Genomic DNA, 25,983 nt, shown 5'->3' with positions numbered 1-25,983 from the left:
CTTTAATCCCCCTGATGTGATTAGCGATTACGGGCTAAATTGGCTGTGATGCATGTCATGCCAGAGATGCAGATGCTTGACTATCTTGGAAGAAACCTATCGGGCAATCAAGACTGCTCACCTATGATGGAAGTCGAAGATGGGGGAAGTTACAGGTGAGTTATTAATACTCGAGGAGTTCATGTGAATTTATATTAAAGAAGCAGCAAGGAGTAAGCCACGAGACATATACACTTTGGGCCTAATTCACAGAAACCTTTTATAATGACAACAGCCCATTGGAAAACGCTCAATTAATTAGGCCCTTTGTCATGTGCATTATACAAATGGTCACTACTATTAATGGTATAGTTCAAACAGTGAAAAAGGAGTCAGTCAGGCTTTTTTCAGTAGTAACTAGTTGGCAATAAATCACTTGTTATAGACATTTCTGTTTTTGCTAAAAAGGCACAGTGGCAAAATTAGTTGCCCAGGATCACACACTTTAGTGTTGAAACAGGGATTTGGGACCAGTCTGCAACTTATGCACTTGTCTGCATTTCTTCCCAACTGTAATTGCCAGAATCATGTTTTTGGTTTTGACACAATGTGGGGATCCACATTAATTTCCTGCAGCAGACAACAGGGATGTAGTTTAGCAGGTTATAACTGTTGCTTAGATTATGTGTGCAAGTTTCTGTAAGTAAATCATATGCCAACACTTGCTTACTCACACTCCCTCTGCAAGCAATACATTAGTCTCTATCTATAGTAGTCTTAACAGAGTTTCTAGGGTCCAGAATTTTGAAAATGAAGCTGTATATGTAGCATGTACTTACAAGTTATTTTTTGGCAGAATATTTTCCACAAGTGTAATAAAATGGATAAGACAAGCCAGACAACTTTGATCTAGAACTCTTTTGGTCTACGGGTCCGATATTACGGGTCTGATTTTACATATGCATTGGGTGTATGTTGGATACGTTTTACTCTCTTGCAGAGGAGAAAACTTGTTTTTACTCTCTTGAAATTGCATTTACTCTCTAATTTGAAAAGTCATGCGTAAAATACTCCCACCTCAAAATCTTATCTGGAGCACTGGTTGTACCAATATTGCAAATCTGACTAGTGAGGACAGACCTGTGTATGTAGGTGATCCTGTTTATTTTGTCTGTGGCAATGAAGCTTATCCTTGGCTACCTGGAGATTGGCAGGGTACTTGTTATTTGGGTATCCTGCTACCAGGGGTATTTGTAGCTAGCACCTCTGAGGTCTCTAGAGCTCATCCAAGGTGGGACGAGAACGGTGATACTCCTTTGCAGGTCATGGGTGATGTAGCAAAATCCTTTGTGCCATTTTGGGGACAGATTATGAACTCTGGGGATATTAGGAGACTGGCAAGAGTATTGGAGAGAACCATCAACAGAACCACTGTAATCCTTGAAGGACCGCTTTTGCTCTGCAAGCGCTTACCTTTGCCTGCAGCATTCCACGTGTTTCCAGCACTGCGAGCTGAGCTCTTGCTGAACCGTTTTCGCTTCCGGGAGGAGGCAGACTTCGCTGCGGTCACGTGACAGATCACATGACTATTAACCCACATTTATTGCCGGCCCAACCACCCTTGCGACGTTAAGCCCTGGAAGCTGTAAGGGCTGGAGCCGCTATTTTACTGTTTAGCTGTGACCTGTGTCTGTGCAATGGCCAACAGTGATCTGTGAGTACTTCAGACTGGGGTACTACGCTGCTTTACCACTTTATTCTGTCACTAGGGTAAGGGGGGAGAGTCGGACTCTGGAAGCTCCTTAAGCTGTCGGGCGTTCCTTACCCTGTGACTTGGGGCTCCTTCAGATCTTTGCTGACCTATGGGACTATTTTTACTCTATTTATGAGCTTTCCATCCCATTAATCAAAGGACATACTTTACGATACATTCCTCCCTATTTTTTTCTCGATTCTATGATAGGATCCATATTTGTTTGTATCTTATTTTAATGTGTATTTGTGGTAGTTTCTTATTCTCTTTTATCTACTGATGTATTTTAGCTACCTCATCTATTCAGTGCATTTTTAAATATTGTGTATCGTTACAAGGGCTTGGGTATCCTCTCTAATCTGTGTTTTACCTGCTTGTGATATGGATTTTAAATATCAAGCCCTAAAGTCCTCGTTCTCTACCATTCATTGAACTATTTTGCTGCTACTTCTCCCGTTCTCTGGCATTTGCTTCTGTAGGCTCAGTCCCCTTTTGGATGACACGTAAAGGACTCAGGAGCCAGTCAGTTATGGAGGCTACTTTTGACTCCATTCAACTTGCTGTGGTGGCTCTCTCTCCTGCTTTGAAAGATTGTACCCCTCTTGTGAACCCCCTCACTATCTCTCTGGGTAGGCCCCCACACACACCAGTTGATAGCTCCTTGGATTCTTTTCTTCCGAAAAGCATGGCCCTCGCTCAAATCCAGGACTGAGGTATTTAATATGATGGGCATTATCCCACGCACTCCAGCTAATAATAGCTGCATCTTCATTGGAAAACAAGATATTTCCATTGATGTCCAGGAAGAACGCTTAGCAGCTACAATAGCTGTGGAGGAAAGTGGTAGTTCATTAAGGGCAAGGACGGGCTCTGACTACCCGAACAATAATATGGTGAATACTACCCACCTAACCCACGTCCTGCCACAAACAAAGCTGCTTCTATCTTCCTCTACGTTGGATGACTCTGGTGCAAACTCTATAGAACCTCCTGCTGCCCCCAGGGAGGTTATCGCTCCACAATCTTTCCTATTAGAGGGCAACAGGAATTACAGTATTTCCCCCGCCAATCTATCACGGGAGGTGTCTTCCTCTGATGGGGAGGTTAACCATGTTTCTTCTATTCATGTTAATCTTTCTGCTATTCCTGTTGGTAGTGCCGTCACTCCCACAGTGAAATCTATAGTCTTTAAGACTCCACTTACAAAACCACTGATCTATACCCCCAAAATAAAATCTAATATGAGCACCCTGGGTAAACCTATCCAAGGGAAAAAAATCTCTAACTATTTTCGAAAAAGGATAGCCACCAGTACCCTTATTAAACCTGCATTCAGCTTTAACAGTGGCTACTCTGGGCCATATGCACTTGGCGGATGTAGCAAAGAAATGAGAGACTGAAGATCCTGCAGATAATGATATTGACGATATTAGTATTATCGAATGTGCAGATAAGGCAATAACTGATAGTGATCAGGAACCTAATTCTACTAACACAAATAATGTAACCCAACAAACTTGTGATGCCTCTTACGTGGGTTCTCCCTGTGAACTCACTAATTTCATCGATGAGTATACAGAGAAGCAAAACTGGCTCAGAGAAAGGGGTCTACTCCCATATATAAAAAAGGAACACGCCACTGAGTCTATACTGCATCATACCCTTAAAGAGGTGGATGATAGAATAAAACTGACTCAACATACAGTCTCTGCCCTGAATATGGTCTTAAGTTGCTTTGGGAGTCTTTATGACAATATTTGGTCAGAGGTTAGATCACATTCTCTTCTACTCTCTGAAATGTATACTAGGTTAGAAGGTCTAGACAGATTTGAAGAGTTGGTCAAAATTATTAAGGAAGATAACCCCTCAATAACAAAACAGTGCCCAGACTCTACTCTGCCAAGCCAACCCACTATGGAAGGGACACTAGATAAACAAGCCCCTAATGTGGAAAGGGACAGCACCCCGGGGGAAGTTTTTAACATGATCCCAGTTATAACTGTCCCATTCTGTTCGGACAGGGGCATATGTGGCCAACCCTCTGTTACCCTCTCTATGAAGGATTAGGGCCTCCATTCGGATCATGTCCTAGACATAAAACTGCCAATTACTCCTATAAAAGCGACTATCAATCCCCCTGTGGGAAAAGTCCCAGAGGGGTTGACCGTCAACTCTGTTGGTTCCATTTTCCAGGTGCCGCCCTGCGAACCCACTACATTAGAAATGGCTAAACTACACAAGGGAGACAATGCTGCCCCCTCTCCACACTCTAAATCCCATCTCATTCTGGAGAAGTCCTCTGACTTCATTGACCTTACGAAAGAAACGGTACACTTAAAGGGCTTTGCTTATATAGGTAAAAAAAACCTAATCAACAAATAAAAAAAAATCAAAACCAGACAAATATGAAAAAAATAAATTCATTTACCAATCAATTCTTTAAAAATCTGGTTCTGCCAAGTACTCCTGTGTGTGCAACAACTGTTACCCCTCTTAAGGGGGTCAATATTCCGGTGGAATCAGCAGTACCTCTGACTGCTATCCCCAGTGCGGTCCCTGATTCTGCCGGGCCAACTTCATTACCTACAACTCCAGCGGCATCCAGTCAGACTGAATTATTGGCAGCTAGTTTTGTGCCAAAGGACAATATTCCCCTTGTGGTGATGGGGAATGCTGTGCGGGCTGAGGAAACTCATGCCATCTGAACTCCAAAAATAATTTCAACCTACATGGAGCCCACAAATAACACTGCTCCAGTTATTTCGAACGTTCAAACTGCATGCAATTCGATGACATCTTTTTCGGACGCAGAACCCTCAACTGTTCCGGGCAACTCTCTACCCGGTTTAAATCTTACTCACCTGTACCTATTACCACTCCAATATCTGTGAATATGGTTAACCTTGACATGGTGAAACAACTATTTCAGGAGCTCTTTAGCACAAAACTACTTACTGGGGTTGACGCTAAACCAACTCCAGGTTCATCTCAGGACAGGGCCCCTACAACTAGTTCCTCCTCTATAGATGGTCAGCCACTTTGCTACCTCAATGGTCACCTGGCCAACGCAGAGTCTCTAATGGGGGAGTGTGCTATGGGATTTAGACAAGTGGGGAATCTCTATGTTCCCAATTCTCTTAACTCTGTTCATTCAAAGCCACCAACTTGGGCCTCTTTCAATGGTCATGAAGGATCTCCTGTTGGGCCCCATATTTCCCAGAATAGGACCTCTCCCAATGGGTATGAAAGATTTCCTGTTGGACGCCATGTATCCCAAAATAGGACAATATTAAGGGCTGCAAGGGGTACTGACTTGGAAGTTGACTCTTTAAGTCAATTTACCAAATGTATAGCTGACTCACTACCTCAATCATTGGGGGCTAAAGACTCTCTGGAGAGCCTGCAACTTACTAGCCTTTGGGGACAGGACATGCCTATTTGCCTTAACTGCGGAAATATGCTAAACATTTTTCATCAACTGCCTTCTCTCTCACTCATCTCGAGCTATGACATGGAAAGGATTTTCTTTCCTTCTAAAGAACGTATAGATAGGAGCAATATTGTTGTGAAATCAAGAGTGGTATTAGAATGAATAATGGGCCAAAAGGAGGGTCTAATGCAGCTTGGCTTTGAAGTAAGTCTGTTACAATCCAATCAGCTCCCCGGTAAATATGGAGGGTGTGAAGAGTATAAGGGAAACCTTACAATGGTGTATCACCCGGAAAGAGCTCCACAACCCCAACTGAGGCAATTTATGCCCAGATTCAATGGTAACGCCAGAAACTGGGGCCAGGTTACCTCATTCCCTCATTCTCCCCTTTCCCTCACAGCACAGACTTCATAATGTACAGCATTTCGTCCTGATGAAGGCTGTGCACAAGATGAGGCAAAACAACCCCACCTAAATACGGCTGAAACACCCTGGTGTCGATGCATTTTTTGTAAATCACAGTGTATGGTCACTGTCTCCCACAAAGAGAACTATTGTCATTCACGATTTTGTCTATTGTTATTATGTCAAACTGTCTTTTTATGTATCACACTATGTGATTACTTTGATAAACAAGGATTAAGATCCATTTTGCCTTGCACACACAAATTGTTGTTATGCCAGAAAGTGTTTGGCCTTGTGTGATGTAAAAATGTCTTGTCTGTACTACCGGTTAATTACCTTTTGATGTCAAGTTTTCAATACTCGGTTTACATTGATTAATACAACTTTATATAAAATTATTTTTTCTCCAGAAATATAACTTGAGAAAGTGATTTCTTCTCTACATGTGCAGAGGGTGAAAAGGAGTAAGATAATGCTTGAGCAGAGTTCTTTTTGGACCTATTCAATTCTATTTTTTGTTTTACATGTATTTTTCCTGGGTAGAATAGGCTCCAAGCCAGGAGCCCTATTTTTGCATCTGACAATCGGAGAGGTCAGAAATATGTTTGGGATAGACTCTGGAATCTCGCTTTGGATTTGGTTGCCTTATTATGTCTTAATGGATCCTACGATGCAACTCTCCCGCTTTGCCCTACATGGCATAGAGGTTTGTCAACGTCTACTTTAGACTATGTCTTTGTAGATCACTCTTTGTCTTCTCTCTCGTCTGACGTTCAGGTCTCCTTCAACCCATGGAGTGACCATGGGTCTCTGTTGGTTACATTCTTTTTTCCTTTTCCCATGAAGCTTTTGCCCGCTGGGGGACCACGACATCCCAACACTGTGGGACAAGGAACCGGGGTACGTTGGTCACCTGCTAATATTAATCTTCTTAATTGACAACTTATCTCTTCATTCAACCATACGTCCTTCTCTTGGAAACAAGCAGTATTTAACACCTTATACTTTGATACTAATGCTCTCCATAGTAGTATCTCTGGCTCACTCAGGAAGGGTAACTCTAAAAAATCTCATGCTCATAGGTTTGATCAGGAGTTGGCCAATGAAAAGGCCTATACTTGGAAACTTATCAGAGAGGTTCAAGTGCTTGATACCGACTGGGATAACAAAAAAGCAAAAATCAAAGCCATTTGTCAAAATATAAAAATTACTGCAAATCAAGAAAATCCAGTTTTCTACAAAATGACGCAGAGCTTATGTTCAAAGTCCTGGTCAAAAGAGATCTTAGGGCATTTTGGGCTATTTATTCAGCCCAAAATGAAGGCGCGGTGGTTGACCAGTTGAATGCCATTCCAGAGGTTCAATGGGTAGACCATTACACCAAACTTTTTGGTATGGGGAAGAGGGGCTAGAACTCTGTATAAAGGGGGTGAATGCACTAAATGATACTTGGGAGCCCGTCATTGACTATGAGACAATACTTGGCCTTATTGCCAAAGCCAAGAAATCCAGGGCCCCCGGCCCTAATGGCTTAACAAACAATATATTGAAAGCGGAACCAGAAATCTGGGCTAAACTCTGTGTCAAGATGTAGTAAAAACTGGTAACGTCCCAACCAGTTGGCAGACTGCCCACATTGTTCCCAACTTTAAGAGAGGTCAACAAACCCTGTTCAAGAACTACAGACCAATCTCTCTTATCGATGCGGACTGTAAGCTTTTTGCTTCCATGTTTCTCTCCCATCTTAATGTTTGGATTAAGGAAAATCACATCCTTCCGAAGCAACAAACAGGCTTTAGGGTTGGCCATTCGACCAATCTCAACGGCTTTATTCTAACTGCCCTACAAAGTACAACATGGGGAAAATATGGTGGTTCTCTCTATATTGCTTCAATCGATTTGTCAAATGCATTTGACTTGGTAATCAGGTCGAGACTTTGGGGAAAATTATCAAGGGAAAATGATCTCAATCTAATCATGGCAATGTATGAGAACTCGGGGGTCCATATTAGGATCAATCTAGAAGGTACACTCTCTAGAAGGATAAGGACACATATTGGGGTCAGACAGGGCTGCTCCTTAGCTCCATGCTTCTTTATCCTCTACTTGGCAGATGTAGGGGAGTTTCTTGGAAATGCAGGCATGGTGAACGCTAAATTGGGGGATCTTAGGCTCTCTTGGTTGGCATATGATGACAATTTCCTTCTCTTTGATCAGACCAAATTTGGCTTGCAAAGACTTATATGCAAATTTGAAGAATACGCTACACTTAACGGGCTAAAAATTAACCCGAGTAAAACCCGTACAATGGTCTTTTCTAAGGGGAAAAAAGGGAATAAACAAGTGTGGAAAATAGGTGGGGAAAACATTATAAGAGCACATAAAATCATCTATCTGGGATTCCTTATTCTGGCCCAACCATCGGTCGCTGAATTAAGACATTCCCTTAGACATAAAATACTCCTGCTTATCTCACAATCTATTAAGTTAGATAACAAATATGGCAGGTTCTCCTTTAAGCCAACTGTAGATTTCTTCAAGGGAAAGGTGATTCCGAAACTAATATACAGAATGGAACTACACTATGTAGTTCTCTTGACATTGTGGGACACCCTTGACGGTATCTATTGGAGAAAGGTCATGAAACTGCCTAACTGTGTCCCAATAGCGGCCATAACGTATGAACTGGGTTTAGTTTCACTGCGAGCCAGAATCCTTTGGAGGGCCCTCGCACTTTTCTCTGCCCTGCTCTCTCCCAAACAAGACACTCTCTATGATGATCTGGGTTAGACGCTCTTCTCACAAGGATCCCTAGACCGAAACCTATATCTTTCAAAATGTAGGGACCTTTGCGACAAGACATTATCAGATCTCTCCACGGATAGGGATACTCTGTTGACCAACCCTAACAAAGTTAAAGAGTGCCTTTTCTGTTGTGATTGGAATGATACACTGGAAAAACTGCATGCCTATCCATCTCTCTGCGACCTACAATTTGATCATAAGAAGAGAGGCTGCTTGTCTTTTATTTTGACACAATTTCCTAACCACCACTCCCGTTCACTTCTCCTGAAACTTAGATGGAACCTGTTACCTACCAAGGAAGTTCTACATAGAAGGAAGGAGATTAGTGACTTGGATCTTACATGTCGTTTCTGCCACATTCCTGGGGTTATCGAATCTGCCCGTCATTTCTTTTTAGACTGCGTTGCTCTGAAAGGTCCTGGGGACATTTACTTAGGCAGATTCAACACTCTGGGACTATTGGGGGCAGAAAATCTTATCTGGTCTCAGTGTCTCTCCATTTCTAAAACCATAGATGGACTTGCCGTGGCAGGTTTTATTAAATCATTAGATTTGTATGCCCCTTCTCTATGATCAACTTATATGATGAATTTTTATTTCCTATACCATCATTTGTACTGTGTATGTATATAAAATTTGAAATCCTACTGAAATGTTACTAAAATTTGTTTATACGCAGAGGGAAGTTTGACTTTTAATTTCTGAATATTGTATTGAAATTTAACTCTGCCCTGATTTTTATTGGTCTGCTTAATGTTTCCCATTCTTAGAAGAAGGATCCTGGGTTGTAATGTATCTTTAATGAAATCTACTTGTAATGTATGTTCTTTTTATGCTCTTTTGATATTGATGTTTTCTTTTCTTACTCAATGTATTTGTAAAGGTTTCTTTTGTAAACCGTATACAATAAATAAATAATACTATACAATATAACGTTGGAACAGAAAGCAATTAGATTAGTGGCTTTACAGAATAGGATGGTGTTAGACGTCATCCTAGCTGAGCGTGCGGAGTATGTAAATTGGTGGGATCTGCTTGTTGTGTTTTTGTGCCTGACTCCTCCCCTACCATATTCAAGGCAATACAAAATCTGCATGTCGTAAGTACAGAAGTACATGTTCCCGACGGAAATTGGGATCTTAGTGATTGGTTCTGGGAGTTTCGACGGTCTTGGGAATGGAAGCTCTTTTCAGTCTTAGTGGTAATCCTTGGTACTCTATTGTTCTGTTGTTGTTGCATACAATGACTTCCTGCCATATGTTTGATGTTAGGGGGATGCTGTGCGCAAACTGTAGGTACATTGGGACCCAAAATACATGCACCTGCGAAAATGACTAATGTTTTTGTAATGAAGGAGATCACTGTCAAGGATCTAATGGTGATTGATATATCTGAGGAATGTGATTCAGGATATACAGACATTGAGACAGGGGGTTTTGAGTAAAGTGAATGGTTGAGTAAAGCTCTTGGCTTAGGCCAAAAGGGAGGGTTTGTTAAACCATAATCATATAGTGCCTCCTTATTATGAATATTGGCCCAAACCCATTCGCGTTACGCAGAAAACCACGTTGTAAAGTTCTGATTTTTGGGTTAACTTTGCCTCCATTTTGAGACTCATCCGCCATTTTGATTTCAACTCATGTTCCATGTTCTAAAATGGTGGACTGTGTTTTCGACTTGCAGTCGAGCCGAACAACCTTTGAGCTTCATTAATGTTTAGGTTGACCGAGAGCCGACTGTTTAACCTATGCAAAGAAACCTTGAGCTTCTTACGAACTGCCATTCAAGTGTTGACTGCGCTCACAATCCTCATCCTTGTATAAACACTGAAACAATGAAGAGTAAACTTCGATTGTATGTTTTAGCCGAACTGCATTGTAGTGACTCTTGGAATAAGGCTTACCGGGGATCTGAGAACCTACAGAATCACTGTATTTTCATGGACATGTAAACCTGTTTTAATCCTTTGCATAATATTGTAACATCTGTCATGTGAACTAGGCACAAACTCTAACCCAGTGAAATATTAACCTGGAGAGGGACTGGACAATATTGCAGAAATTGTATAAATATGCCTGTGTTTAGATGTCCAGCACTCTCTCTCCTCACTGTGTCGGCTGGTATACACTGCGAGGTGTTGGGAGCCAGATAGCTAGCTGTTTTGCTTTGTAAACTGTACAGTAATAAAAGATACTTGTATCTTTTCAGCCCGTGATTGCTGTATTTCATTCGTGGTACTCAGCCTCGATATTTCTTTGGTCTTTCATATAGGGCACTTGATGAGAACTACTGAGATGTGTCGCTACTGAGGAAATATTAGTGACATTTTTGTCAAATGTCACCAGTTTAGAAGCCTTAGAGAATTCACTCATAATCACTGGAAGCGGATGAATCTGCTGCTTAGAGCAATAGTTGCTCTCAGTTTGGGGGTACATAGCACCAGCATGGGACTCGACTGCTCGTAGGGGCCCACATGAATCTAACAGAACTGTTGTAAGATGTCCCGCCATTTAGGCATCTACTGCTTTACGAGTGTCTTGTCTATGGGTGAAAATCTCCTTTTCATTTTTTGTATTCGTTAATATAGATCTTGTAGGATTTTAATACAGATCTATTTTTCCTCTTATGGAATTAGTATTTGTCACATCGTTTTCCATAGCTTCCCTTACCAATTCATCCAGAGCGAGCTAATCAAGAGTATGTGCAGATTCAAGCAGTTTAGAGAACTTATTTTTCACTTGTATTTGCTGCAGATATGTTTTCCTTACCGGATGGGAGGCAATTATTGCGCCTTTATTAGGTAGTGTGATTGCCTTGAAAAACTGTTTTGTTGTAGAGCTAGAAGAGCTCTTACCCAATTTCTGATTTTTAGTTCGTTTACCTGCCTGCATGTTTTTGCTTTCTACAATGGCATTTGGAGTGAATATCGTTTAAACTTTTTTACAAAGCATCGGACCCTCAGGCTGAGCTATACTCGAGTCAATCGCCCCCATATTGATTGGATTGGGTTCAGGGACAAAACCATCATAAGTTATCTTTCCAATGAGTGGAATTGGCATACTGGGCCCAGTGGCTAGTACTGTAGCGACATTATTTGTTGTTCTTGTGTCGCTAAGATGTTCTAAATGTGTTTGACAAGCGACTGAGGCCAACTTTACTGTAGATTTATTTTGAAAATTCAAAAGGCTGATTTTAGAACCCAAAATATTTTACCAGGGCTGTTAGGCAGAATCCTGTGCAGTGCCCTTAGGGACCACTACACACAATTAAGACTACAAGTGGTAATACAAGTACAACTTTGGTACAAGCCTGTACTACACTGTTAAAGTGGTAGCAGTAGCGGAGCAGCCAGACTTATCTCAAGAGTAAATGAGAAGTAGTAGATATTACACAAAGGATCACAATTACTGTGACTCAAGCAAACACTGACTCAAGGTTTCAGGTATAAAATACAAGTACATTTATTTTAAACCATCTGTTCATAAAACACTTCACTTCTATAAATTCGAAACCGCATGTAAAAATCACTACACACAACCAATTCCACTTGTTCCAGTAAATTCAAGGTAAGTACATTAGGATTTGACAGACTGGTGTTGCGATACTAACGCATAACCGCGGATAGAAATGCTCACGAAGTTAAAACACACTTTGTACTTAAGAATTTCAAACAAGGGAAAAGTGAATAAAAATCGTAGGCAACACTTTTTCAAGGCAAGGGGACTTGAGGACATGTCCAAAGATATAGATTAAAGTTGACAGGCTGCGCCAGTGTCAATGGAGCAGATGCTCAGTTCCCGAGGATCACACGTTGAACAGTTCGAGATTCGAGATGCAAAGAGTTCGTAAAGATTGTCAAATGGAAGCAAAAGTTATAAGAGGGAGGGAAGAAAGAACAAATCTTCTTGGAGGAAAAGGGTTCACCCAGATTCTGGCTGGTCAGACGGAGGGACCGACCAAATGTGCACAGTACCTTATTCCGTTGGTGAAAAGCTGGTTCCACGGCAGTTGTTCCTGGTAGTTTCTGCAGACTCGCAGTTCCTGTGGCTTCAGTCGTGGGGACAAGAAGGAGGACGTCTGAGCGATCGGCACTACCCAGGGATGAGGCCAGCACCAGCGAGAAAGACAACAATGAATAAAAGGTGTGCTCCTTTAAATCAGGAGAGGGCTCTTCTGATGGCTATCCGGACCAGTACAACACGGCAGTGATTTTGACCCAGGAGATGATTCCCTGACTGAAGAAAAGACAAGCTGGTTGATCCCACCAGGCTCAAGGGAAGAAGACTCCGGACTGGATCATCTCTTGTCGTTGAAGGGTAGATAGCTCAGGACTGCAGCAGGGCTTCACAGGGACTCGGGGTTGCAGCAGCCATCTTCTTCTCTGCTTCTCTTCGGTTCCTTGCAGTTCCAGTGGCGACTCTGACTTCTAGCCCAAGAGTCCTGCCTTTTATGCCAAAATCCCCCATTCACACAGCCTGGCTGTCAATCACTCAGTAGGGGGGTTGTCCAGCCCGTATAACCACCTTAGCGAATCAACACAAAGTGCAACTTGGGTCTCCAAGGAGACCCTGTGCAGGAGATGACTACACCGCTGCCTCACATTTAGCCCACCTAGACACCCAGACGCCAGAGGAGTGCTTCTGGTCAGAAGCCCACCAAAGGTCGGCGAACAAAGGAGGTTAAACCTGGTTTGCCGTGCAAAGAAAGACCCAAGAAGGAGGTTAACAAAAAGAAATGGTGATTAAACCCAACTGGAGCTGAAATAAAAAAGTATTTGGGCTAGCGGGTTTAAAGTTTGAGGCTACTAAAATAGCCTAAAATAATACCACGCATTGTAATATAATCGCGGTAGGAAAATTAGGGTAGGTACCACTGCCACCAGCCAAGTCTTAATGTTAAGGGATCGAAACAATGCTCCAAGAGATACAGATAAAAAGGGAATTAACCCTTTCCAATACTCCATGTAAGATGGGGTGTACTGGATCTGTGGTTAAATGACTAGGTAAAGTTAATGTCAACTTTACCCTTTTCTCAGGGACAGTAGTCAGCCCCAAAAATGGAGTCGGTGGGAAGTCTAAAAGACAACCCTGTGTCACTGCACTGAAGGTGCTGTGTAACACTCAAAAGAGTGGGGCTACTGAAGTGGTGTACTCCAGAGTTCACAATCACAAAAACAGATGAAATACACATGGCATAACACAGGTAAGAGTGGGGGAAAAGCTCACACTCTTACCAAGTGGAAAAAATAAACTCCAGAAATCCAGCAAAGCTGCTGGGGGACTCACTAGGTAAGGGAAATTAGCCATAGAATGAGAATTCTCCCTAACACTCGCCCCCCCGCAGACTAAGGGACAGGAGGATTTAATCCACTCCTGGATGGATCTCATACCTCTAGTCGGTTACAAACATCCTAGAGAGACCATCATCATTTTGGTGGTGACTTTCTGCTCTGTGCTCAATGGAAAAATCAATCCCTTGCAGGCAGATTGACCATCTGAGTAACTTTGGGTTTTCCCCTTTCATTTGCATCAGCCATCTCAAGGGTTGGTGGTCATTCTGAATAATGAAGGTAGAACCATACAAGTATGGCCTAAACCTCTTCAGTGACCACACAATAGCAAAAAAAACACGTTCTATTGTTGACCACTTTGTCTCAGGATCCTTTAACTTCCTGCTGATGAAACAAATGGGGTGTTCCCTACCTTTCTCATCCAGTTGACTAAGGACTGCACCTATACCTACATTTGAAGCATCAGTTTGTACAATGAAGGGTTGGTGATAGTCAAGAGCTCTTAAAACTGGAGCTTGACAAAGGGCTTTCTTTAGACCTTCAAAGGCTTGATTGCACTCTTCATTCTACCTGACCTTTTTAGGAAATTTTGGAGAGGAGATGACATTCAAGGGAGAAGCTATGGTGCCATAGTTCTCAATGAAGTTCCTGTAATACCCAGTGAGACCTAGGAAGGCTCTCACTTGGGTTTGAGTAGTACGAGTGGCCCAGTTTTGTACAGCTTGCACTTTGCAAGGCAATGGCCTTATTTCACCTCCTCCTACCTCATGTCCAAGGTAGACCACTGTACTCTGACCAATTTCACATGTACTTGCCTTTATGGTCGGATGGGCCTGTTCCAGAGCCTGCAATACATATCCTAGGTGTTCAATATGTTATTTCCATGTAGGGATGAACACTGCAATGTCATCCAAGTATGCCATGCAGAAGTCCTCCATCCCATCCAGAACTTGATTGACCATCCTCTGAGATGTTGTAAGTGCATTCTTTAATCCAAAAGGCATTACCTTGAATTGGTAGAGGCCAGCTGGGGTGGAGAATGCAGTTTTCTCATTGGCATGGTCTGTGAGGGCTATTTGTCAATAGCCTGACGTTAGGTCAAATGTGCTGAGGTACTTGGCTGCACCAAGTTTGTCCACCAGCTCATCTGTCCTAGGCAAAGGATGGGCATCAGTCTTAGTGACTGCATTTAGAGCTCTATAGTCCATGCAGAATCTCATATCCTTAGATCCTGCCTTTGGTACAAGAACAACTGGGCTAGACCATAGACTAGTAGGGGGCTCTATAACCCAAAGATCAAGCATCTTGTTGACCTCATACCTTATATGGGTTCTTACATTGTCTGCCATTCGGTCTGCAATTGACTGTTTGCCCTGCTTTTGACAGGCAAACAGTCACCAGTGAGGATATAATGCTGGCCCCAAGGGGTCAAGCCTGGTGAAAGTGAGAACAGGGAGGCAAACTGATTTAACAGTAATTTGCACTCATCCTGCTGGTCAGATGTGAGACTGGAAGAGAGATTAACTCCTTCCACTTGCTCATCTAAAGGTATGCCTCTGAGGAGGTCAGGCAGAGGTTCACTCTCCTCCTCCTCCTGAGCTGAAACTAAGAGCAATGCTCCTATGTCAGTTCTAGAGACATAAGCCTTTAAACGGTTGGTGTGAAAGACTGTAGGAGCCTCCTTAGGATTGCCTAAGTCCACCAGATAGTTCACCCCTCCAAGTTTACCCACAACTTTGTAGGGTCCTATCCATTTGTCCTGCAAGGCCCTCTGCCTTGTGGGGACCATAACAAGAACAAGCTGGTCTTGAGTAAACTCAAGCATGTTAGCCTTCTGGTCATGCCAATGTTTGACCAGAGCTTGACTAGCCCTCAAGTTGTCACTTGCCTCTGCCATCATGTGTGACATTCTCCTCCGGAGACCTATCACATAGTCAGTCACTCTGACTGGCTTGGGGAAAGGAACACTCTCCAACCCCTCCTTAATCAGGGCCAATGGACCTCTGACTGGATGGCCATAGAGAAGTTCGAAGGGACTGTAACCTACTCCCTCCTGAGGGACTTCTCTATATGCAAAGAGAAGGCATGGCAGTAGAAGGTCCCACTTTCTTTTAAGGGGTTCCTCTAAAGCACCTATCATGCTCTTCATAGTTCTGTTAAACCTCTCTACCAGTCCATTGGTTTGGGGGTGGTAGGCAGTAGAGAACTTGAAGGTGACTCCACAGGTTTTCCCCATGGCTTGCATGTAGTGGGACATAAAATTTGATCCCCTGTCAGATATCACCTCCTTAGGAAAACCTACTCTGGTAAAAATACCAAGTAGGGCCTTAGCCACAGCCGCTGTCGTAACAGTCCTCATAGGTATTGTTTCAGGATACCTAGTGGCATGATCAACTACAACCAGGATAAACCTGTTACCTGAAGATGTGGGAGGGTCAAGAGGACCAACAATGTCAATCCCGACCCTCTCAAAAGGAACTCCCACCACTGGGAGAAGCACCGGGGGTGCCACATTCTTGGCTCCACTCTTTCCAGAAGTTTGGCAAGTGTGACAGCCCCTGCAGAATTTGTCTACTTCTGAACCCATCTTAGGCCAGTAGAAACAAAGAGAGAGCCTTTCCTTGGTCTTCTTAAAACTTAAGTGACCAGCCAAAGGTATCTGGTGGGCTAACTGCAAGAACTGGGGTTCGGTTCACTAGAGGTACTACAAGTCTTTTGCAGTCTCCAGGGGTTGACTCAGTCGGTTCACTGTAGAAGAGGCCATCTTCCCAGTGTAACCTATACTTTCCAGGCTCAGTCCCATTGAGCTGAGAAGCTGCCTGTAGGCAAAGAACTTCATGAGTAGGACACTCTCTTTGTCCTCTGCTGAAATCTGCCCTGTTGGGTCCACCTTCTAACAGTAAAAAATGGTCAACAGGGTCAAGATCTCCAACTAGAGTAAGATCTTCTTCTAGATCTGATTCCTCAGTATCTAGTTGAACAATACAGGGTTGAACCTCACCCTCAGCCTCAGCTGGTGGAGGAGTCACAGATGATGTCCTTCTAGGCACAGTATTGTTTGCTGGTTTCTTGCTGGCAGACTTGGGCTTCCCCTTTGTCTTTTTCTGTCCTGCAATAGCAGTAAGTAAGTCCTGTGGACTTGGGGTGATAGTTTCCTCTATCATGTCCCCAGGAGAGCCTCTCAAGGTTCTCTCCCTTGCAGACCTTGTGAGCTCCTGCTTCCTTCTGCTGGGGGTCCTGGGGGTACTAGACACAACTCTAAGAGTGTTAAGGTCATTACCCAAAAGGACCCTCCCAGGTACATTATTTTGCACACTTACACACTTAAAGGTATTCTGACAGTCATGTCATTACTATGGATGAGAGCTGGTAACTGGGGAACCATTTGTACAGGGCCTCCAGCTAACTTGGTTAGGTGTTTGGGTGCCTTAGCAACATCCTCCACCTTGAAAAAACATTCATCAACCACAGTTATGCTGGCTCCAGTGTCTCTGATGGCAGGGGTTTCCTGACCATTCACAAGAACACTATCTTTGTAATACTCTTTAGTATTATCTGGGATTGAGTTATAGACATCTAAGTTCTGTTGTTCCCAAAGACCCAAGGACACTAAAGAAACACTAGCTGAGACTCTCATGGGCTCATCAGCTAGTAAATGAAAGTTTCCACTGGCTATAGGTACTTCATCCAACAGCCTGGGATAAGGATAAGGAGACAGTGTGGACCCCTGAAGGTTTACCCTTACATCTGGGATCTCCTTTCACATGGTCAGTTGACCCATAAACAAAGCATTTACCAAATGCCTTATTGAATGGAGGTTTGTTCTGACCTCCATCTGGTTTGGGACCAGATGGTACACTAGCCTGATTCGGTTTCCCTTGTGGCTTACCCTGGTTATGTTTGGGGCCCTCTTTTGAATTGGAATTATTGGAATTCTCTTTGTTGTCTTTCTTTGGCTGCTTTCCCTCATCCTTCTTCTGAGTTGCCACAGAATCCTTGTGAGTAGCCCTTTTGGCAACCCACATGTCTGCAGCCTTAGCTAACTTCTTAGGATCTATCTCCTTTGAGTCAGCCAAGTGCTGTCTAAGCTCAGGGGAGCAGACATCAAAAATAGACTCCAACATTACAAGATTCCTCAAACCTTCATAAGAGTTTACTTTGTAACCCTTAACCCAACCATCTAAGTTTTTCAAACATTCACACACCCAGGTAGCCCAAGGGGTACCATCATGCTTTTTGAGGGTTCTAAACCTCTTAAGGTACTGGGAAGGGGTCTGCCCAAATCTAGCTATTAATGCCAGCTTCACACACTCATAATCCTGTTTATCCTCCTCCCCCAACTCCATTACAGCATCACTTGCAACAGGGGGAAGCCTAGAGAAAAGCCAAGGAATCAACTGATTCCCTGAGATACCCTAAATCCCATGATTGTACTCAAACATTGCTAACCAATCCAAAACATCAAGTTTAGCCTCATACATACCAATCATTTCCTTTGGCATACAGGGTCTCTTAGGGCTGGAAGACCTAGAAGACTCTGGGAGAGAAACATTTTCTAAAGACAATTTCTTCATTTCGAGAGCATGAGCCATCTCCATTTCTCTGAGCCTTAATTCTTGATGTTTCATGGCAGTTTGTGCTTCAATATGTTTCACTGCCAGTGGCCAGGCCGAAATCGTCACTGGAGAGTGGGGGCCGGTTTTTGGCCATGCCTTGGTCGGTTTGGAAGAAGAAAAAAAATGGAAAAAAATATATATATATTTTTTTCACATTTTGTTTTTTTTCCAAAAAGTATTTTATCCTTCTTAGGTCGACACAGGTTGGTGATATCGTATGCATATTTGTTCTATAAAAAAAGAGCTTAAGCGTAAGTGCTATACAATAACATATTATAATTTGGTCTTGGACGTCTGCTTCGATTCACAGTAATTTAGTGTACTTAGGAACAATGCTATTTGATGCCACTTCCTGTTTTGTCAAGGGGTCTAAGGTCGTGTGTCAACGCTTCCCGGGATGTCACTTTGGGGTGGGGTCAAATGACATCACTTCTGGTGATGTCATCAGAGGTCAAGGGTCGTGAGGCTAGGGGTGGGTCACTTTTTTGAGGCGAAGGGTGGGCCACTTTTTTTTGCGTGACCGGGCCTATTTCTTGTCCCAGTCCGACCCTGACAATAATATAACCTTTAGAGTTATTCCCCCATGCCGTTTTGACGGAGACACTTCCTTAATAGACCAATTAAACTACACTGTACAACACAGCATGCACTCTAAATATTGTTCGCTATATCTTTTTGTTTTTTCGCATTGTTTTGATCTTGTGGCTTTTTGCCATGGTTTTCTACTTTTTAGTCTTGATGTTAATGTTGTACATATGTAATCTGGGCACTTGTACGGTTGTCCAGGACAGCAACGGGGTACCCAAGCTGTTTGATTGATTAACTCGTTTATTTTTCTGCTGGTTATTATAGTGCTTTTCATTTGACTTCAGTCGCATTTATTAATACAGCATATTAGATATTACTTCATATATATTTCTGTGTGTGTTGTTGAGCTCGCTTGGGCTAGTACTAACACTCTTAAATAAATTTGGAATATTCTTTTGAACATACCAGAATCTCACCACACGTTTTCCTTCAGTCAATAGGCTGTCTTCCTTTGCATTGAGATATCATCCAGGTATATAATGTTCATATTGTCCACAACACAGTGACTGAAACAGTAAAAGTGCACACTATGCGTCAGGAACATATAGGAGCCTTCTAGAGTTGAGTGCCGAAACGCGAATAAAACTAGACAGAATCTATTGGGGTCCCTCTCCACTCCTCACCTTGCAAACATCTCTGCCCTAGAACGCCTATGAACGAAACTAACACTGTGTGTGATGTAAAAGTTATCACTGTTGTAGTTCCCTTTTATGTCATTGTAAATAAAAGTTACTTTTATACAGTTTAGTGGAACTCATTTTAGTGACATCTGGAGCATGAACGCCTGAGAAAGCTTGACTTGGATTTGAACGTGTTAAACACTGAGCTCTGCAGTAAGTGTTTAACGTGCTGAGCTGCCTGAACGACCTACATACATTCCTTTTTTTGTTGGTGGAAAAGAAGGCATTGCAGCCTTTGATACCAAAGCTGTCATCACAGCATTTTCAAGGTGCTATACACAAAAGGCTGGTATCATGAGACTGTAAACAAGGGGCATTTCGTTTAACTAGCCCATTGTTACTCATTTTGTGGACCGAGTGGAGAAAAAGGTGGCCTGTGTTGCACTGTGAATCGAACTGGCAGCACTGGAATTCACAATTTCTGCATCATATATTAAGCCAATGAACTGTCTTATCAGCTGAACATATGACTACACTTTCTGGTGGGGGGTCGGAAGGAGAGGATTTCGGTGGGTAATTAAAGTTTTTATTTCTTTTTCCTGGACGTTGCGTGGGAATTGGTAGAGAGTTCAATATAAAGGACCTGCCTGTGGTTTGAGCTAGCTGTTTATGTTAAGAGCGTTTTATACACTTGCAGGGATGTCATTCAAGGGTCTCCAGGGGTCGCCTGAAACCTCCCTTGCTACCCCTGTGGTCTCCCTTGCTGCCCCTTAACGATACATATGACATCTATTCTTGTATGAAATGTATATCACATTATAGTGATATCCTAACCATATTTTTCGTACTGTACTTTGGAACAATGCTATGTGATACCATTTCCTGTTTTGTCAAGGGGGAAAGATCTTGTTCCATCGCTTCCCGTTATATCACTTCAGCGTGGGGCAGAGGTCAAGGGTCATATGATGTCACTTCCTCTGGCATTTTGGTGAAATGACCTCTATGTACACATGGTTGCTGCTGGGGCCCAAACGGCCATCGTTAAAGAATGATATTACACCTTACTCTTCAATTCGTCTGACTGATTTACTTTCCTACATGTAGCACTTCTGATTTTAATTGATGGCTCTTATAGAGCAAAGCGTGACCCTTTGTGGGAAGAAGGGCTGCCGAATTAACATGCCCTACATCTGTAGGTTCAACAGAAGATGTGTGTGGCTTCTGAGTCTCGGTTTTAACCTCTTCACCCCATCTCCCGGTTTTAATTAGTTAGCCTGGTCACTGTTTATATACCAACAGTTGGTTAATTCACCTTGCAGTACTTTTGCTTTTTCCAGCTTTATTTTTCCGCCAATGACTGTGATGAGGGCAGAGCAGGCTGACGATATGTCATGGCTGGTGGGGGTCCAAACAGTCCGAGGCCCCGTGCTGTGCTTACATTATATTTAAGTCAAAAGAATAGCTGCAGATTATCACTGGAGCCAGCCAGCAGGAAGTTGAAACACCAAATGTCTGCTGAAAAGCTATTAATCGATATTTGACAGCAGGGTGCTGATGTTGGGAAACCAGAGTAAAAAGGCAAAGAGGTGATAAGAGCAGTGGTCGAAGTGTACGAAAAGAAGTAGTGGAACTATGTTCCCTGCCCAAAGACATGCGCCTGCTGTTTAAGGGAACGTTCGCTGCAGTGCACTGAAAGTGCAAGTTTCAACGTATTGCTACACTTTTATTTTAAAACGAAATCATTCCAGAATGGTTTCTTTTTAAAATAAAAGTATAGGAAGAGTAAAACTTAATTAGAACAACCTCCCTGCCACTCTAAAACTTGAGGAGACCCACCTTCGGTTGTGGAAGCACCGCAAGACCTTCCTCTTTGCTCATACCTTCACTCTTCATCTCCCCTGCTGATCTTTCTGTTTAGGTACCCTGCACCTGGTTACCCTCTGACTTCAGGCCCAGGTCCCTGCTGACCCATCCACTCACCCGCACTGCCTCCTGGCAACCCCTGCACGTGGGTCTATATCTGTAAGCTTACAGTCCCCCTATCTGCACTTATCAGACACCCCTTGTCTGCTCTTAAACCCTGCACTTGCAACCATGCTGGCTGCACTACCAGTTGTTGTTTTTATCCCTTGCTTAGCACTTTCCACTCCTCCCCTCCCCCTTGCACTCTCCCACTTCCCTCTCCCCTGCACTTGCGCGTTCTCTGTCTCACTGGGCATAGTAAGATCGTTGTTTTTGTCCACCCTTTGCTTCCCTCCCTTGCCTTGTCGCGCTCTGAAACACTTGTGTATGAGCGCAATAAAATAAAATATCAATATCAATAAAACAAAAGTAGAGGAGCATCGCTCGCAACGCTCCAGCCCTCTTTGACCACTGGCTAAGAGGGAAGTGACCCTCAGGGCGCCAGCAAATGACAGCCTGCAATTTAGACGCTGCGCAAGTTTAATGTCCCAAATTAAAGGTCTACGTTTCTGTGTCATAAGACCGAAAGCTTTTAATTTCAACTGAAAAAATTGAAGATCCCGATACTGTTCCTGAATGAAGGTTGTTTGGGGTTGTCTTGGCCCAACAAACAGTAAAAACACACAACGGTGGTTGCCTCCAAGTCTGGTTTGTGCTTTTGAAGGCCATGCCTCGGCTCGCAGTCATAAACAGGTGACCTTGATGTTCAGCTGCTCGAAGCTCAAAACACAACCAAAATCCGGACTGCACCACTGGAGTAGATAGAACGAGGGCATTTGGAGTAGAAATGTAAGCTGTTTAATATGATTATTAGATCTGAAATGAAGATACATGCATGTTCCTATTGCCCATAACAAAGCCCTGAGATATGAGGTCGGTGTTACCCACCCCGTGGCACTACTCCTAGGCTCAGTGAATGATGAAATGCTGAGTTGGATACAGGTTGCACACTGTTTAGCATCCACACCTACCACAACCACTCAAATCGCAGCATGACTCTATGCTGAGAACATACACATATTACTTAAAGCTACGTTTTCCTCGCTCAATTCTGTTTCTGTATGCTTTCAAGAAGTGTCCAATATGGGGTCCGTTTTTACAAAGGTAACGCTATGGCACTTGAGTCCATCTACTTGGCTTTAAAACGTAGTGAATTTGACTGGAGTTCGACTCGTGGCTTGCCGCTCTCTGCCAGAAAGATCAACAGGTAACAGGCCATATTTTCATTGTTTTATTTTGAAGGCATTCATAAGCATTTTTTTGTCATATTTTGGGCATTCCCAAAGATGTTGTATGTGCAACATGAACCCAATTATATGGGTTATATGTGCACTTCTTCAGCCAGGGGCTGAAATGAAAGCAAACGTTTTTTTGATGTAGTGGTCTGTAATTTGCGATGTTCCACATGCATTCCCCTACAACTCTTTTGATCACATGCCATTGACTAGGCTGGCTAGGCCTGATGGAATTTGTAGTCCAAAACATCTGAAGGGCCATACATCATGTAATTTCTTTGAAGCTGACCCCTAGACATTTACAAGTGTCCACTTCACCTAACTATAGTTCAACCTTTTGTTTACAGGCCAAGGTGTGCTGTTAGTACAAATCACGAATCTGAGTGATTTGCCCGCGGCTGAAAGTACCACGGGCAAATCGTTCACATGAGAAAGGTGCGAACTACCAAAAGTTTGCACCTTTCTCATGCAAACACACATACATTCTCACACACACACACACAACACACACACACAATACACCCATAACACCCCCCACCCACACCCTCAGCACACCCCACCAACACCCCCAACATAAATAAACCCCACTTACCTTCATCTTCACGCTAGTTCCCTGCAGCGCCAATTCCCTTTCACTTCCGTGATCGGGAACTGGCGCTGCAGGGTCCTTTTCTTTTCTTTTTTTTTTGTAATGGAAGGCTGCGGGGGTGTTCCCCCGCAGCCCCCGCTCACTATACCATAAAGTATAGTGAGTGGGGCGATGCGGGGGACACCCCCGCAGCCCCTGTTTTTTTTTTTTTAAACGGAAGGCTGCGGGGGTGTCCCCCGCAGGCCCTGCTCACTATACCATAAAGTATAGTGAGCGGGGCAATGCGGGGGATACCCCCGCAGCTCCCATTTAATTATTTTATTATTTTTTTAAACGGACGGCGGCAGAGGTGTCCCCCGCAACCCCGCTCACTATTCCATGAAGTATAGTGAGCGGGGCGATGCGGGGGACACCCCAGCAGCCCCTGTTTTTTTTTCAATGCTACCACCAAAGGTGTGAACTTTTGGTTTTCGAACCTTTGGTGGTAGCATTATTAGAACTTGTGGTCAATGCAACCGTTTGTTTTTTAGGTAATTTTGACCTAAACCTAAATCACAACCAGGAATTATAATATCCCAACCCTTTCTTGAATTTTCATTTACCCATGATGTTGAGGACCCTGAAGAAGCCCATAAAGGCCATCTCTGAATGAGACACTGTGGCCCATATAGTAACAACTGACTTTGGGCACATAAATGTTGCAGGCTGACATTGTGCTGTGAAGTTTGAGGGTTACTTTCCAAGCACAAGTTGGGAGGCCCTCAACTCAACATACTGCTTGCTATGTGCAGCACAGAGACTTTGCGCTGCAAAACATTGTCAAGGTACTGTCCAAGGCACTTATCCCACTTGGCCACCCATTATGTGTATTTTTGTTCTTGTTCCTTAGCAGCAGAATTTGTTTTGTTGTTGGCCGCAGTGTCATTGTCATGGGAACACTCGGTTCCGGGACTCCAGGCACCGCCAGCACCACCCTCAGTGCAGGGCACTTCTGAAGGTCAGGCAAAGGTCAGGCACTCTTAAGGCCAGGAAGAGCACCTCCTGGGACAAACGAGGAACTCCTGTGAGATCGGCCAGGAAAAACCTTTATAAAATACCCATACCTGACAGTATGTGCCGGACGTTCTGAGAAGCGGGAATTCTGAGAAGCCTACCTGCAGGACCCATTCTGTGTCATCACTCTGCGCGAAGATAGAAGAAAGCAAGATAGAGGATAAGAAGAAGGAGGACAGAAAAATAAAGGGAGAAGGGAAACAACTGGATACAAGAAGATACAAGAAGAGTCAGACTGAAGAAACAGAAGAAACCGGAACGCAAGTGAAAGGCCAAGGACCGGGAGAGAGCGAGGGGAACATCAGCAGGGGACAGAGAGAGACTTACCCGAAGCCGAACTTGCACCCAGTTCTGCTGAGCACAGGTACAACAGCACTTAAGGGCAGAAAGGGCAGGTTAGTGCTGGATTGCACAACGGCACATAGACCCACTCCCCCTTTTGCCCCAAGTATTCATCAAAGAGCTTGCCGCTCACTGGAGGTTTACAGGTTGCATCGAAACCTACAGAGGAAACAAAAAAAGTACACGTATTGCCAACAACAAATACTTTCTTTGAATACATTCGGGTTGCCATTAACTGTATGTCTCAGGTTTTCATGGAGTGAATACTAACTTCATGGAGAACATGGCAGTCTCTGGATAGTCATCCTCGTCATTGTGGGACAACAAGATGAGGATCATAAAGAAGCCCTGCTGAGCCCATTCATCACTCAGCAGAGCACAAGTACACACATAGCAGGTACACATGAGAAGGGGAAATTAACAGGTTGGAAGGGGTGGAGCAAAGTCAGGAAGTAGATTTACTAACCCCCCATTCGTCCTGTTTGGCAGCTCGAACAGACCAGAAGAGAGTAGGGGCAAACCCCAGAAGGAAGGCAGGGTCAGACTTGTTAATTGACCAGCCGGTCCCATCCCGAGCTAGTCCTGGTGGCCACACACACAACACAAAGGAACACACACTAGGCTGTTACTGGTTGACTAACTGTCGAGCAGGAAGCCGCTCTGCCCTTTTATTCACTTGTAATAGAAAACGTTCAAACAACAACATGATGTAGCACTCAATACAAGGTTGAGTACGTGCACAGCCAAGCTTTACATTACTTATAACTACAGACACATTATGATCAGACTGATGATTACAGGATACCAGACAACTATATATTTGACACTCAGCCCCTTGGCACTGGGCATTGATAGCACCCAAAGTTCTTTATTAGTCCAGGAGATGGGGTGATTGTTGCTGTCTAGTTCACTGCTGGATAAAGTTCCTTGCACTTGGGGGCACAGCCGGTAAAGACGCACCTGGGGCACCAGGGGCCACGTCGACTGCAATTCATGTGCTGGTGGTAGGGGTAGACCATTGCTAGCCATGTCTCGGCTTCTCTAGTTGTGCGATATCCATCTTACTGCAGCGGGTGCCTTGTTCTCACTCTGTTTTGGCCGCATAAACACTCCCAATGTGAGAGCTGCAGCCGGGCATGTTTCTTGCCAAGTGGGCGCTGCAAGGTGGATGGCCAGCCATGGCGTTGGTAGTCTCCCCCAGGCAGGAGTCACCTTGCTCTCTGTTGCTGTGATGCACAATCCCCAATCCCTTGGTGTGTGGGGAGGGCTTACGACACCTCAGCCAGCGACCCACCTTTTTGACCCCAGGGGTAATG

The sequence above is a fragment of the Ambystoma mexicanum genome, chromosome 10, assembly GCF_040938575.1.
Source record: "Ambystoma mexicanum isolate Mex_15411 chromosome 10, UKY_AmexF1_1, whole genome shotgun sequence".
In the NCBI taxonomy this organism is placed as follows: domain Eukaryota; kingdom Metazoa; phylum Chordata; class Amphibia; order Caudata; family Ambystomatidae; genus Ambystoma; species Ambystoma mexicanum.
The sequence above is the reverse complement of the archived record's forward strand: the minus strand, read 5'-3'. Positions refer to the sequence as shown.